General features: G+C 36.0%; 1 long non-coding RNA gene across 1 annotated transcript; it reads left to right on the top strand.

Moving 5' to 3' along the window:
• Window positions 1-13,022: 13,022 nt before the first annotated feature.
• LOC120526908 lies at window positions 13,023-14,158 on the top strand. Its single transcript, XR_005633231.1, has 3 exons — window positions 13,023-13,319; window positions 13,803-13,865; window positions 13,962-14,158. It is a non-coding gene; the product is annotated as an uncharacterized LOC120526908 (long non-coding RNA).
• Window positions 14,159-15,541: the final 1,383 nt, after the last annotated feature.

Below are 15,541 nucleotides of genomic sequence, written 5' to 3'. Positions count from 1 at the left end.
CCACTAATGGCAACGTTACCTCAAAGAAGCTAAATATGAAGTGGGAGACGGTGGATGGTCTTCCTATTGAGACTCTATTGGTGTATCATGACAAGAGGATTCAGGTACCCAGCTTCAACTGCTCCTACATGGAAGATTCAGACTGCCTCATAGAGAAGCTGGAGAAAACTAATATCTCCTTACGGCTTAAGTGTGTGAAGACAGGTCACCAGGAGAAAAACACAGGCACAGGGAAAGAAACCTTAGCTGATAGATTTGGGAAAGACAACATGAAAGTTGATCAAACAGGTGAGGTAAAACCATCTTATCATTTCTATTGAACTACTGATACGCATTACAAACCTTGCTGTATCTTATGTAAAAAGGCAAAGAATACAGATCACATCATAATTCGGTTCATATTTACTGCATTTTACTTGACAAAATTATACAGAGAAAATTACATTAACTAACCTATTCAAAAGTATCCAAGATTTTCCAAGTATAAAATACTACATCTGGGTGTTCGAAAGAGCTAAACCATTATAATTTAGGAAATATAATGACTTTAACTTCTGCCCACTCAAAGATCTCTCTTTCACGTTACAGTACTGATACCAGAAATATGAAGAGATCTTTACAGTGTATCAACGAGGTTCATTAATCGGTGGAAACCTACATCAAATAGCTTTCTTTTTCCCTGTTGTGATGTGGACATGACTTTTTTTCAACAAGTAACCCAGGCATGCTTGCTGCAATAAACCAAATAATACAATTTATTTATAACAAATGCTTCGCTCGCCAACCCCTTTCTACCAATCCAGCAAGCGCTACGCACCGTTGTTAACAGGGGGGCTGAACACACCCTAAGGAGACACGGCCGCTCCTCCGAAACCCCTGTTAAACGGTGATCATCTGCTGCCTTGTCACTGCTCCTGTGTGCCATGATCTGCATTTTGTGCAGTTCTTCGAATGTTTAAAAGTCACTGTCTTGTCTCTCTTCTTCCCCAGACATCCTCAATCACTATTCAATCTCTTTTCGCTGCTCCGTTATTTCACTGATTAATATTTTCCGTTTGTTTGCGCTAATGCAATCTTTACGGCTACGCGTCGTTGTGAAGAGGGGGGCTGAATGCACCCCAAGGAGACGCAGTCACTCCTCCAAAACCCCTCTTTAACTGTGTGATACAAGGGGAAGAAAATAACAGTTGTTTTTTTTTAACCTCCTCTTCACTGTAAAAAATAAAACTTCCATGTGTGAAAAAAAAACAATAAAAAAATAGCTAACTGTACGCAAAATAATCATTACCTTAACTAATAAAAATGGGTTTTACCCTTTTAATTGATTATTTAATTCTAATTCAATAAAAAAATTAAGAATAATGTTAACTTATTATTTTTCTTAAAATGTAAACATTTTTTATAACTTATTCTAAGTAAAAAAAAAAACAATACTGTGAATTGAACACATTTGAGTTAAGTTAAATTTAATGACACGGCACTTCCTCTCACATCGAAATGTAATGACACGGCACTTTCTCTCACATCGATTTCTTGGTCTTTACAACGCATTCAGCTGTAATGCTTATCCATAATAAGTGTTATTTTACTATGAATGTGTAAGTGTAAAGCATATTAATTCCATAATGAATAACTAGTATTTCATTTCGTATAGTTACAGACGTAAGCATTTGTTGTTTTCACGAAACCTTTCCGTTCATGTGGGAAATCTTTCTAACAACCTACCTCGTTGGTTTGCTTTAAAAAGCAAGCACATTTCTTGGATAGTTACGTATGTTCATATATATATATATATATATATATATATATATATATATATATATATATATATATATATATATATATTTTATCCTTTAAAACTTTTATCTTACACAGAAATATAAAATGACACTTTGAGATAAGTTTGAGAAAGCTATGGCGTTTGTCCTAAACTACGACCTGTAAACAACATAAAAAGACGTTTGCCTAACTGTCACGGTATTATTTGACATCATATTTAATTGGTGTTCACGTATTTTCTGGTTAATTTTTAACACTGTGATTTATTTAGTGATGTTTGATCTCCTGCGTCCTATTTTATTTCAGGATGTTCGCTATCGGATACTGAAAAGTAGTGGAAAAGGCGGCCATTCATTTAAGCGGATATGTTGGCGTAAATGCAGGAAGTGTTTGAAGAGCGGCATCTGCCTCAGGATTTCACTCTTTCACTCTCTGTTTCCTTCCCGTTTACCACTCATTCCTGGGACATTATTTGATTGAGATATACTTTTTGAAGAAAGTTTAAAAAAAGAAAAGTTTCATTGACATTTGAATGTCAGTAATTCAGTAAAAATTATCCTCATACATTTGATTTAATTTTCCTTTGAAAATATAACTCTGTTGTAGTGACTATCTGTCTATGTTCAAATAAATAAAGATATATGGATTTTTTTAGCATGCATTTGTTATACAGTCATTACTGTACAGCGTTGCATACTCACTTTTTTTGAGTACTGTAATTCAAATGAAAATCAGAGTAAAATGAAACCATTTTTGCCACTACTTATATTTAACCAAACTCATTTATTTTAGGTAAATTTGAGTAAATTAATAAATTAAATTTACTCAATAGTGCAGTATATTAAATCTACTCAAAAATATTGCTTGTAATTTGTTGCCTTATTTTTTTTAAGCACTTTTACCGCATTATTTTTTATGATCAGCTGCTGGCTTGTTGCTGGTCCTGTGCAGCGTGATCTGCATTTCATGCAGTGATTCGAACGTTTTAAAGTCACTGCCTTGTGTCTTTTCTCCCCCAGACATCTTCAAAGTAATATTTTCTGTTTGTTTGTGCTAATGTGAGCTTTACTCTCATTTTCTTGAGACTTTCAAATTTTCCTACTTCCATTATCTCTAACCTGCTCTGCATGCGTATCACAGGACTTGCTTCCAAAGGTTAAAAGCATGACGGGACTTTCCTGTCTTGCGGAAAGTGAAAGTTGTCTCTCTTTCTCTCAAAGATCTCTCTTCAAAAGATCACGTCTCGTTGTAAGTTTCTCTTTTTTTTATAATAGAGAGATATAGATAAAGGACAATTAACAAACAACACAAAACCTAAAATTACAATATCTTAGTTGAACTTTTCCCCTCCTATAAAAAGGCACCTAACTTATTCTGATGTTCAATATAATACAATTCTGATCTTTCCATTCCTGTGGTCAAAATGGATAAGGTCTTTAACTAATTATTAGGCTTCTGTTGCCTGCACCACGGTGTTTATTTACTCACAACTATTCTACACTGCGTCACCTGCTCACAGAGTTTCTATCTGTGTGTTTGTGTGAGCGTGTGTGTGTGTGATACTATTTTGAACTTTCCTACTGGATTTAGGAGGAAACTTTTAACAGCTAAAGATTTATCCATCACAAAAGTTACTACATGTCAGATACAGTGTTACTAATACAGTAATACTTTAATTAGTTTCATCTTGTTAAATTACAAGTAATAGTTCTTGGAATCAAAGGAGTTGTACTTATGATTTGGTGGAAGGAATACATTTTTGCTTTCCTGGATGGTTTCCTCCAGCACATGGAAAGATCTTCAGTGCTCTTTTCTTTCTTTGTTCAGGAGCTCTTCTCCTTGGTTGTACCTTCTGACTGTGGGTGATAATGCAGTTTTCGCTTCTAGATTATTTTTTTACGGTGCCCTCGGTTGTTAGCAAAGTTACGCCTGCTGAACAATTGGTGATCAGTCAGCTCCTGTTATTACCAAATCAAACACATGCCTTTTATGTCCTGTCTCATTCTTATTAATGCTTTCCTTCCTTAGCAAGGTTTGGAATTATAGTCCCTCCATCCAACTCCAATACAGATAAGACTTCTGCCATTTTAGTCCTACACTGGTTGCCCATCAGAGTTAAACAGATTCCTCCAGCCTTTGTTACTGCCATGCCCTAGGCTATAGGGGCCCCTGCTCTAAAGAAAAGAGTTTATGGCTGGGTTAAGCAGTGAGCTAGACAGAATTACTGTAGATTTGTGGTGTACAAAGATTATTAAAGGACAGATTTCATGGGTGCGTATAAGCCCATCTTTTTGGTTGAGTATTGGAGCAACAATTTCTCCATCAAGGATGAATGTCATCGAGTTTATGGCCCTTTGTTTAAGCTGGAAATTTAGATGGTGCCTCAAAGAGCTAACTATTGCATGTCACTTGGCTTAGGTTTCATTCTTTTATCAAATAAGGTGCAGAGCCTGCATTCCAAAGAGAGGCTCTGTCCAGAAGAAGCTGACATTAAGAGTGTCCGGCAGCAGGTCTTTTGTTCCAGTCATACTATAGCAAAACAGATAATTCCAGTATGTCTTACAGTATAACTGAATAACATTCCACACTGAAACATCATTTCTAAAAATGACAAGATGGTGTAAGGAAATGTTGGCTAGTTTAAGATGAGCTCCTGTTACCATGGCTTACAGTGGTAAAGGTGTATAAACCCCAAAAACTAGATAGCAAGTATTTTTAATAACTGATTCATGTTTTATCTTTAACAACTGGGGAAAAAAAAACCTTCAGGGTTACAGACCACTTACCACATCATCAGCCTAAAATCTGAGTGAATGACACATTTACTGTGCAGTTAATATAATATAATATAAAGGTTAGTGTCATCTGTTATTGCAGGAACTGGAAGATTGTCGCACCTATTTCTTCTCTTTCTGATTTCCCTTTTTGTCTTCTTCTCAGATATTCAAGTCACAGTCAATAAGACAGTTGTTGCAGAGCTTTCCCATGACACTGTCATTCTCTGCAGTTTCAGTGGTACTGTTGAACTACAAACTTCTGCAGTTTACTGGATGAGAAAATACCCCACAGAAAGTGTCACTATAATGGCATATGAAAATGGGCTCAGGCAGCCAGCTAAAGAGAACTCAGCATACGTGAGCAGAACCCAACTGATATTCGACAACACAACTGGAGATGCCTCACTGCTTCTGAAGAGTGTAAACCTGGCAGACAGCGGGGTCTACGTGTGTCAGGTTGGAAATCGAAAAACAAACAAATCAGCAGAAGGATGGATGAACCTGACAGTGACGGGTAAATCCGTTTATCAACATTATTATTTAGGACTTTCAAATATAGTTGGGTTCTATTTTGAGGTGCTTTGGGTTTGATGTGGTAACATAAGATGTTTTGAGATCCCATAGTGAAGTTATTCCAAAAAGAAGCTCAAGAGAATACTCTTATTTTTACTCTTGAAGGTTCTGAATGACATGGGACCCATTGTGACCTCAACAGATTCATATCTATTTCATGACATTCCTCAAATTCAAGTAATTTCAACTGTGACGTGGCATTTCGAAGTTAACTCTCATTATAATAAGAGTATAGTGAAAATCAGGCAAGGAGTTGGAGATAAAACACACATGTGGGCAACAAAATGCAGTGAAGAATGGAGAAACCTGACAAATGTAAAGAGTTACGTGACATGGGGCCAAATACACTGCTAAAAACTGCAAGTGCATAGTCAGGATTATATAGTAGTAATATTTTCTTGTTTGAAAATACTAGGAATTCATGTCTGCCATTTTTGTATGTTTTGTATTGAAATTTCATTTTTTTAGTATCTTAGTTTTCTTTATTTAGGTAACTCCTAAGGATGCACCAATCAAGGGATTTTTAGGGGCTAATAACGATCACTAATTTCATGTTATTGAATTGGCTGATTCCTATTTTTTTAATCCCTTAAAAACACTTTTTACACTAAGCTCCCACATAACCAGATGTGTGAAAGCCTTATGTTCTATATTAAAGTGTTAACGTTGGTATTTTTATTATTAAACTTTAGACTACAGGTGTTATCTGTTAATTTTTTATTGACAAAATGAAATCCTCTAGACTTGTTGATCAGTGACCATAAAATACTAAAATAAATAAAATTACTGTAAAACACATACATTTTAGATAATAAAATATGTACAGGAATTATTTAACCAATAATACAAATTGCACAAGAGAAAATAAAATGTTTCTGATAATTACAAGCTGTCATATTATTTAATATCTTCTATAATGTACTTATGTGAAACAGTGCTTAATTAAAAAAAAATAGTTTTCACCATTTGTCTAACAAAAAAAAAATGTATTTTCCCACACATTGATTCTATTCATTGTTATTGGCAGTTAAACAGTGATTAATGTAAATTTAAGTAAACATGCACTTATAGATTTGAATCATTTTTCATTAATATACATTGACTATATTTATATAATATTTATATATCCTAATTCTTGAGGTGTAATTATAAATATGGTTCACCATTTTAATTTTGCACTATTTGTTTCTTGCCTAAATGTATATTGTATGACACACATAAATCACAAAGTACTAACCATTCAAAAAGCTGCAAACTGATCAAATGTTTATAAAATGTTTATCAAGAACATACAAGGCTAACACACTTAACACATTTACAAGTAAAACAAATTCTTCTGTTAAGCTAACAAGCCTATTGTTTACTAAGCATCCATCCATCCATTATCCAACCTGCTGTATCCTAACTACAGGGTCACGGGGGTTTCCTGTAGCCAATCCCAGCCAACACAGGGCGCAAGGCAGGAAACCAATCCCGGGCAGGGCTCCAGCTTACCACAGAGTGGGCACACACACACACACACACACACACACACACACACACACACACACACAATTTAGAATCTCCAGTGCACCTAACCTGCATGTCTTTGGACTGTGAGAGGAAACCAGAGTACCTCTTTACTAAGAAGAAGTTTCAAATTCTTCTTTGTCTTTTCTTTTTCTAATTGAAAATGTGAGCTGCTGTATTTAACACGAGCTCTCTCACCTTTCAAACTTTTCATTTTAATTAGAGGACAAAATAAAAATGTGTGAATTCATTACAGTAGCTTTTCTTGTTTTTTGTCTAATGGCACATCCTCCGAGTTGTTTTTTTTTTTTTTTTAATTTCTTTAAAGTAAAGGCTCATATTCTGGTCTTTTCTCTCTCTGATAAATTCTTCCTTGCTGCTCTCTGTTTACAGGATGTTTACAGCAAAACAAGAAGTGTGCTGGCTAAACTACAGTAATACCACACATAAATGAGCATTACAACTATAACATTATAACTATATATTACCGTAAAGCCTAGAAAATCAGATGTTTTTTCTATGATGGATCAATTTACTGATCACTAATCAAATATTTTTTATAGTGAAAATGGGCCAATTAATTGGAGCATCACTAGTAATGCTATTTTAATGGTCACAAGGCCTCAACTGGCACTGATAATGTAACAAAATTTACACTTTTGATATGTTATTGCTCACACTAAGCATTATCTCTCAGTGAATAAAGCAATTTCAAAATAATAAGGCTCAGTTTCCTTGTATCACAATCAGGCCCTAGCAGTAGGATTTTGGTTTTGGTTTCGACATTTGCTTTGTCTTTGACTGTTAGTCCTTACTGTTCTTGGTATCCCTGGATCTGATCCTTGCTTGCCTTTTCTCTCTGTATCATTTCCCAGAAATTTTCAGGGCTCATAATAATTTCCTTGTGGTACATTAACATCTCCATAACATGTAGAACATACAAGTTTGCTCAAAGGATTTTTGCACAGGTCTCTTTTCACTTTGACATTATAGAGTCTTTTTACATTGATCAGATGTCAAATGAGGCAAATTACATTCACAGTGATACATTATTATAAGGGCGGCACGGTGGCGCAGTGGTAGCGCTGCTGCCTCGCAGTTAGGAGACCAGGGTTCGCTTCCTGGGTCCTCCCTGCGTGGAGTTTGCATGTTCTCCCCGTGTCTGCGTGGGTTTCCTCCCACAATCCAAAGACATGCTGGTTAGGTGGATTGGCGATTCTAAATTGGCCCTAGTGTGTGCTTGGTGTGTTTGTGTGTGTCCTGCGGTGGGTTGGCACCCTGCCCAGGATTGGTTCCTGCCTTGTGCCCTGTGTTGGCTGGGATTGGCTCCAGCAGACCCCCGTGACCCTGTATTCGGATTCAGCAGGTTAGAAAATGGATGGATGGACATTATTATAAACAATAAGACGCTGAAACATCCTAGGAGGTAAATATTTTTATAAGCACTCTATGTCAATTTACCTTTTAGACAGGGTTACACTCGCCCATCTTATTGTACCTTTGCAGTGGGCATTGGTGATGTAATGGGTGCCATCTCGATGTTAGCTGACAACCATTTATCAGTCATCTTCCACCAGCTATTATTTTATGCTATTAATATTTTACTCCTTAAAACTTTAAATGTGTGTCTTCTTATTGCAGCATCTTCAAGAACATTGATTGTTAAAGGCATCCAGAATGATAGTCTCACCGTAATTTCCAATTCATGGTACCCTACTGTAACAATACAATGGCTAGATAGTAATGGAACAGACATTACAAACAAATCTCATTCAGAAGTCACGTGTAACGGCACAGTGGATGGACTCTGTCAGATTATCTCCTCTTATCCTCTTGATGATGTCCACAACTTGGATTTCAGCATCTCATGTATTAATCCTTACAGTTACAAGTCAACATCAGTGACCTTCAAGTACAGAGGTAATTATGTTTTATTTTGCTTTATTATACAATGAGCTTCTTTTCAACTGTAACATTTTGATTCCTTTTAAAAATTTGTTTTATATTGAACATAAGAGAGAGGTTTTTTGGAGATAGACATTTTCTTTTTCCTCGGGAAGAAATGTGGCTTTTTACAGAAACTCTTTAGATAGATAGATAGATAGATAGATAGATAGATAGATAGATAGATAGATAGATAGATAGATAGATAGATAGATAGATAGATAGATAGATAGATAGATACTATAGTGTGAACACGCACCATAATGACTAAAAAGACACTTGTTATTTGGCAGTTTTAGTCCCAATGAGGCATTACGTAGATGTGATCTTGTTGGTACAAAGGAGCCCCCCCACTCCAACGTTTCCTGACACACTTTTGCTGAATAATTTGTTGGCTGAAAATCCTCAGTGTTACTGTGTCATAATAACATGCATTTTCTTTTAATTCCCTCCCTTGCTACAGTGTGTCTCGTAACTGTGTCTACCCTTTTAATTAGATTGATATTTTGGTGGGTCTTTTATGAAGTGATATTACCATCCCAGCATACCACAATGTAGAAAATCACACTGTCCATCACAGAGTTGTAGAAGATGTGAAGGATGTCCGCACGCACATTAAAGGATTAGTGACACTTTTTTTGAGACCTTTTTTATTTCTTTAAGAAACTGTCACTTCATTGAATGTATTCTCCTAATAAGAGATTCTTATTAAACTGTCAAATATGACATAATTTAATCTAGAGCTTCAGCCAATAAATATTTGATAATTAATTACTTAAACATATATTGAAAGGATTAATAAATTAATCATCTTAACTGAAAATGATGGCATGTTAATGAGAAAGTCTGTAACCAATAGTTTGGCTTTATTTAGTATTAATACGCATTCATTCAGTAAAATAATGAGAAATACAAAACTTAAATTCATTAACATCTTATTCCTTATGAAATTGCACTATTTAATTTTGGGAAAATGTCTTCTTTTCTTTGTACAAAAATAATATTCAAAATATTGTTCAGTGTTAAATCAAAATGTCCTCCATCACCAGCATTTTAGCTCATTCCATCACCATGTGCTAAGAAGCATCTTTTAGGGTCTTTTCTGCTCACTGCTATCGGCAGCTCAATGCTTCCACCTGATGTACTCATTAAGTTTATTGTTGTTAATTTATTTACTTATCGATTGGTTGATTGACTGTATTGTCTGTTCTATGAGTCTGTATTCTTGTTTTTAATGGTTCTGCTGCTCTATGCATCTGAATTTCCCCACAGGATTAATAGTTTATCTAATAAATCAAAAAAATAATCACTCAAATAAGTTCAAAGGTCAATAAACTTCAAATCAATCTCTTGAGCTGTGAACTGACAACAGAAACAAATACATGTCTTTAGTTATAACCTGGTATGCAAGGTTTTCAGAAAAACTGAATATTAAAATTGTAATAAGTCAGCAGGCCAATAAGTGTCAGGCTTACTCTTTTGGTATGGTAGTGTCAATTAAGATCCACTTGAGCTGCTAAGAATAAACATGTGTACTGACCCAATCCATTCAATATTAGCGAAAAATAATAAACCTTGTGTGTACAATGGACAACAATCCAAAAAATGTATAAATTAGTACATGTCATACATCATATAAAGAATTAAAAACGCTTAAGCACAAAACAAGGGGCATCAATCCAAAGACCTCCGTCCATTTCAGTAATCCTAATGGTGCAGTAAATTCACTGTGTGCAGTCGTGGTCTGATGCAGAAGCTTGAGGTAGGAACCAAAATTCATGTTTGGGTTATGGCCACATGTAATCAACATCAATACAGTACTACTGTGTTACAATGTGTCATTTCACATATTGGTGCAAAAGTAACACAAAATGGCAGCTTATCAATTATATACAGGTGATCAGCCAAGGGAAGGCCAACCAGTATGTTAAATTTAGATCTTGGCTACAAAAATATCGAATATATATTAAAGCCAGAATCTGATGCAACAATAAATAAGTAAAAGTTACACAATACTAATACTAATGAATAACTCACCTACAAAGACAGGAAATCAACAAAAGTTTACAAGAGAAACAAGAAGGCTTGGTGGCTCCAAAAATGGAGATTCACTAGAGCCGTGCTTACTCGTACCAAAGAGTCAGAGATAACTAGTAAGATCAACGAACTCATTTAGCCCACCTAGAATAACTGTTCCCAATTTGTTGACCCAGTATGCCTCTCTTTTTAATAGGATTGTTGTAATCTCCGCCTCTGGGGTGGGGTTTAATATTTTCAACAATAGAGTACGTTAGCTGTGCTTCAGTGTGCATTTTATCATTGAAATGTCTAGGCACTGCGTGCTTTTCAGAGTTTGTGTGTATATTGTTTTTAGGTTCTAAGATCCTGCTGTGTATGCAATGTTTAGTTTTGGGCAAGAAACCCATATGTAAATAAATCCTTTCGTACTGCAGTTTGAATGAAATGTCAACGTTAAGTGTGTAACATTGACGTTAAGAGCATACTGTTTTTTGATTGTATTTTTCCAATTGAGAGCCTCCTATCCAGGGATGGTTCTTGCCTTGAACCTGATATTTCAGGTATAGGCTGTAATGGGGAAAGCAGTTTTGGAAATTAAACAGATTGATCTAAAGACCATCCTACAAATTGAGATTCAAAGGGTGGTTTTAAAAGCAGGCAAGATGAATAATTAAAAAAAAATGAGTTTAATAAAGTCATGAGAGTGGTACTGATTAAGATAATTCTTTCCTCTGCCTTTGACATGGTCGGACATCAACCCTATTTGTTACCCTCTCTGACCTTGGCATTACTGGGTCTATCATCTGATGGTTTGAATCCTATCCCTTGAGTAGATCCTACTATGTGACCTGACAAGGATGATTCAAAATGGTGTAGCACAACTGTTGTTCAACCAGCCATGGCAGACACTCCTCTTTTCAGATCACTACTTTGGCTCCCTGTACCAGCATGTGTTAAGTTTAAATCCTTGATATTTGCCTACAGAGTAGTCAATGTGTCACCACCTATGTAAATTTAGACAACTGTGAGGTCCTGTGCTCCTTCTCGACCTTCCGGTATGGAGAAAGGCATCTGGTGATGCTGCCTCTGCATTGCGCCAAATCTCAATCCAGAGTCTTTTCATGTGCAGCTGCTAGCTGAAGGATCTCACTGCCATTCAAATATCAAACTCCTTAAAAGTGTTTATAAGAAGCGTTTGAAGACTCTCTTGTTTGGTGAACTGAATTGATATTAGCTGTAATAATTGTAACTAAACTAACATTTTGACCTGAACTCTTCACTTGTGGTGATCCATTTTGCACCCTTGTTCCCAAACAGTCACCCAGACAGATGTTTACTTGATTATGTTGACCTGTTTTGTAAACTGCTTTGGATAAAAGTATTCTCTAAACAAATTAATGGAGAAATGTGAATGTAAGAGATTTGAAATGATGGTGTCAAGATCAGCTGAACCATTCTAATTTGATTTTGATTTGGTTGTACTCATTCTATCCCTGCATTTTGTCCTCCTAATTACAACATTTTCATTATGTTTTGTTTGTTCTTCGGGGTTGCGGGTTGATGTATGTCATGACGATCCCATAACAAGTCCCATCCTTGCTGTGCTATGTGTGTGTATTCTGTCATTTTTAAATTTAAGCACATTGGCATTATGAAATCATTGCCTGAGCATTTACTCAAGGTTAAGCGCAAATTCTGGCATGAGAGAAATCAATTCAAACTCTTAAAAGGATCAGGATTATGTAATTGTAAGATTTGCTTTTGTTCTTAAAGTGTTGGTGATTTCAAAGACAATATTAAAGTTATCAGATATTGCAAGTCATTATTTCTACCACTGAAATAATAATAAACTAATTTAACAGTCATTCATTCATCTATGAATGGTCTCTGACACGTCTTGACACTGACATTGTGACATTAGGGCCAGGAAACTCACTCCAAGTATACTCTACAGCAGGGGTCCTCAATCACAGTCCTGGAGGGCCGCAGTGGCAGCAGTTTTTTGTTCTAACCCGGTTGCCTAATTAGAAAGCAATTCTTGACAATAATTTAATTTCATGGCTTGTTAATGCTTTAACTCTGCCATGTCAGGTTATTCTCATATCCTAGATTTTCTTCCTCTCTCTAAGGATATCATCCCAATGATTTGAAGGCTAAAATGGAAGAGTAATTCTCAGTCCTTCACTTTTTAATTAATTAATAATTAGTATTTAATTAAACCCAATAGTACATGATAAACACACGCAGGTGTAAATGGTAGCAAGCGAAATGGAGAAATGCTGCTCTCTTTGTCATTTGCATGTTATTGCTAATTAGGAGCAACTAAAAACTGAGAATACAGCTGTTTAAGACTAAAATAAGCAATATGGGTTGAACATCTTAACGAGCAAGGCAACTAAAATGAAGCAGAAGTGTTGAGCAATAAGTGCTTCTTATTAAGCACTTGGGTTGGAGCAAAAACCTGCAGCCATTGCGACCCTCCAGGACTATGATTGAGGACCCCTGCGCTACAGTGTCCTACCTCTAGTTCACCCCCACATCTAGTGTCTTACACTTAACAGACAATTGTTTTATCCTGCAATTCACCAACAGGTCCAGAAGTCGAGATAGCAACTAAATGGATAGGAATTTCAGGATTACTAGGGGCACTACTAGGAGGATTACTGGGAGCTCTTCTGTACTACTTACAGAGACGCTGCTCTAAAAAAGACACTCAAGGTAAATATGTTTTTCACTTCTATACTTTGGATTTGGGCAAATGGGGAATAGAATGTCCACCTCTTGAACGTTTTTTTCTAATCTGTAATAACATTAGTGGCCATCAGTGCTTTCTTCTGATGGTGAAGGTGTTGATATCACAGCAATCCCTTGGTGGGATTTACTTGCTGTTTGGTTTTTACATTGAAGGACTAAAGTCAGTGGTATCATATCAAATGACATGCAGGACAGGGAAAGTGAATTCAAACAAAGAAGTGTTTTATCGGAAAAAAATGATTAGGACCTAAAATAAAAGTTCAGAACATTTCAGTTTGTTCACAAGCAGTTCAGGAAATATTTATGACTGCCTAGCATTCTCAAAGAGAATTAAGACAAAGAACCTAACCTTTGATCATGCCACACTCATTTTTAGAGTCGCTTTAGGAAATCTTCCAGGAAATCCTTAAATTCATATCTATGTTTTTTTTTTTTTTTTAATTGTAGAACATGAACTACGATCTGAGTGCTGTTCCTTAATTTCTGAACAGAGAAGAGATTCTATGGAGGGTGAGTTTCAGGGTTTTCTTCTGTTTCCTGCTGTTCTGCATATCATGATGGTGACACTTCTACAGTTTCTAATTGCTGTGTATTTTCTTTTGCTAGATATCCGTGTAAATATGTGATAATGTATCATCTCCTAAACACAAAGAACACAACTGACTTTCCTCCTTGAGTATCAAGATTTCAGACATGGCTGACCAAGAAATGTTCCTCCATTCTGTTGAATTACGTGGCTGAAATAGGTTGTAGTGTCAATGGTGGACTGAGAATCTGCTACTATTACTGATTTTTGTCACATACCTGCATATGAGCTGGGAAATATTAATCTGTTCATGTGACAAAAGCCTTTTCATAATGTGGGACATACCCAGCAATAATACAGTCATGCTACTAATCTCAAATGTGTTTGGAGTTGTTATATTTCAATTAGAGTTCAAATGTCTCTTATGTCTACCTTGTTCATTGTTTATGTTAACATGGTTGATTATTTCATTTTTTATATTTAAACATCCTTTACTATGTGTCATGAGTTTTCCCACCTCCCCATTACCTTTAAGGTACTGGCCTCAACCCTATAAAGGCTGAAGAAACCCCGCAGTCCCTTGCGGTTCATTGTGAATGAACTCATGGTGTTGTTCTGTGATTATTCTGTGCTTTTGTGAATTTCTGGATTGGAGATCTCTGTGCTGTGCTTTTTTGAGCATTCACATTGGGACTGTGTTTCAATTGGCATTGCCTATTTTGAAGGGAAATGCCTTCTGTTCGTTTCTGTGCCTCAGAGCTTATTTTTGTTACACAGATACTTTTAAAAAATAAATCTATTTATAAAGATACCACATTTGTCAATGTTTTGAGTAGCCAGGTTTTGATGGTCTTTCTCCCTCTAGTGTGCATTTTTGGAGATATTTCGGGAATTTGTGCTTCAAGACTCTTTAGTTCATAACAAGAGTCAATTCTGTCACAGAGATAATCTCTTATGGTGCCACATGTCTTTTATCTCTCCCAAATATGTTGATTTATACCACATGCATATTCATGACATTAGCAGATAGTGGCTCAACAATATCAATAAGTTCAGTAGTTTCAGTAGAATCAATAAGCTGCAGGACTAATTGTCTGTAAGTGACAGCGCATCAGTCTGGAGAGGCCTTAAACAGGTCACCAACTACAGGAAACAAACATCAAACAGTTCTGCCTGATCGTCTCACTATTTCAATTCTGAACTCCTCTTCTTCTCAGTATCCCCCTCCTGTCATCACTGCAAAATATGTCTGCAGCTTATTCAAAAAGGAAAATATTAAAAAATGCTTTAGGCCCAGAACTATTTTCCATTCCACACTGACATATACAACCAATCTCTGGATCTGTGCACTGTTCCTGCCTGCTTCAAGACCTCTACCATCATTCCAACAGCAAAATGAATTCAAAGGTCACAGGTCTAAATGACTGCAGACCAGTAGCTTTAACCTCAGTGGTAATGAAGACCTCTTAATATCTTATTCTGAATTACCTCAAGAATGCTACAAAAGACGTCCTGGACCCATTTCAGTTTGCAGAAAGAGCCAACCAGTCTGTGGATGATGCACTGAATTTAGGTCTGAGCTTTATTTCCCAACACTTTGATAATCCAGGGGCACTTGTGGACTTTACCTCTGCTTCAGTACAATAATTCCAGAGATTCT

This window comes from Polypterus senegalus, chromosome 3, assembly GCF_016835505.1.
Source record: "Polypterus senegalus isolate Bchr_013 chromosome 3, ASM1683550v1, whole genome shotgun sequence".
Taxonomy (NCBI): domain Eukaryota; kingdom Metazoa; phylum Chordata; class Cladistia; order Polypteriformes; family Polypteridae; genus Polypterus; species Polypterus senegalus.
Note: the sequence above shows the minus strand (reverse complement) of the source record. Positions and strands in the feature narration are given on the sequence as shown.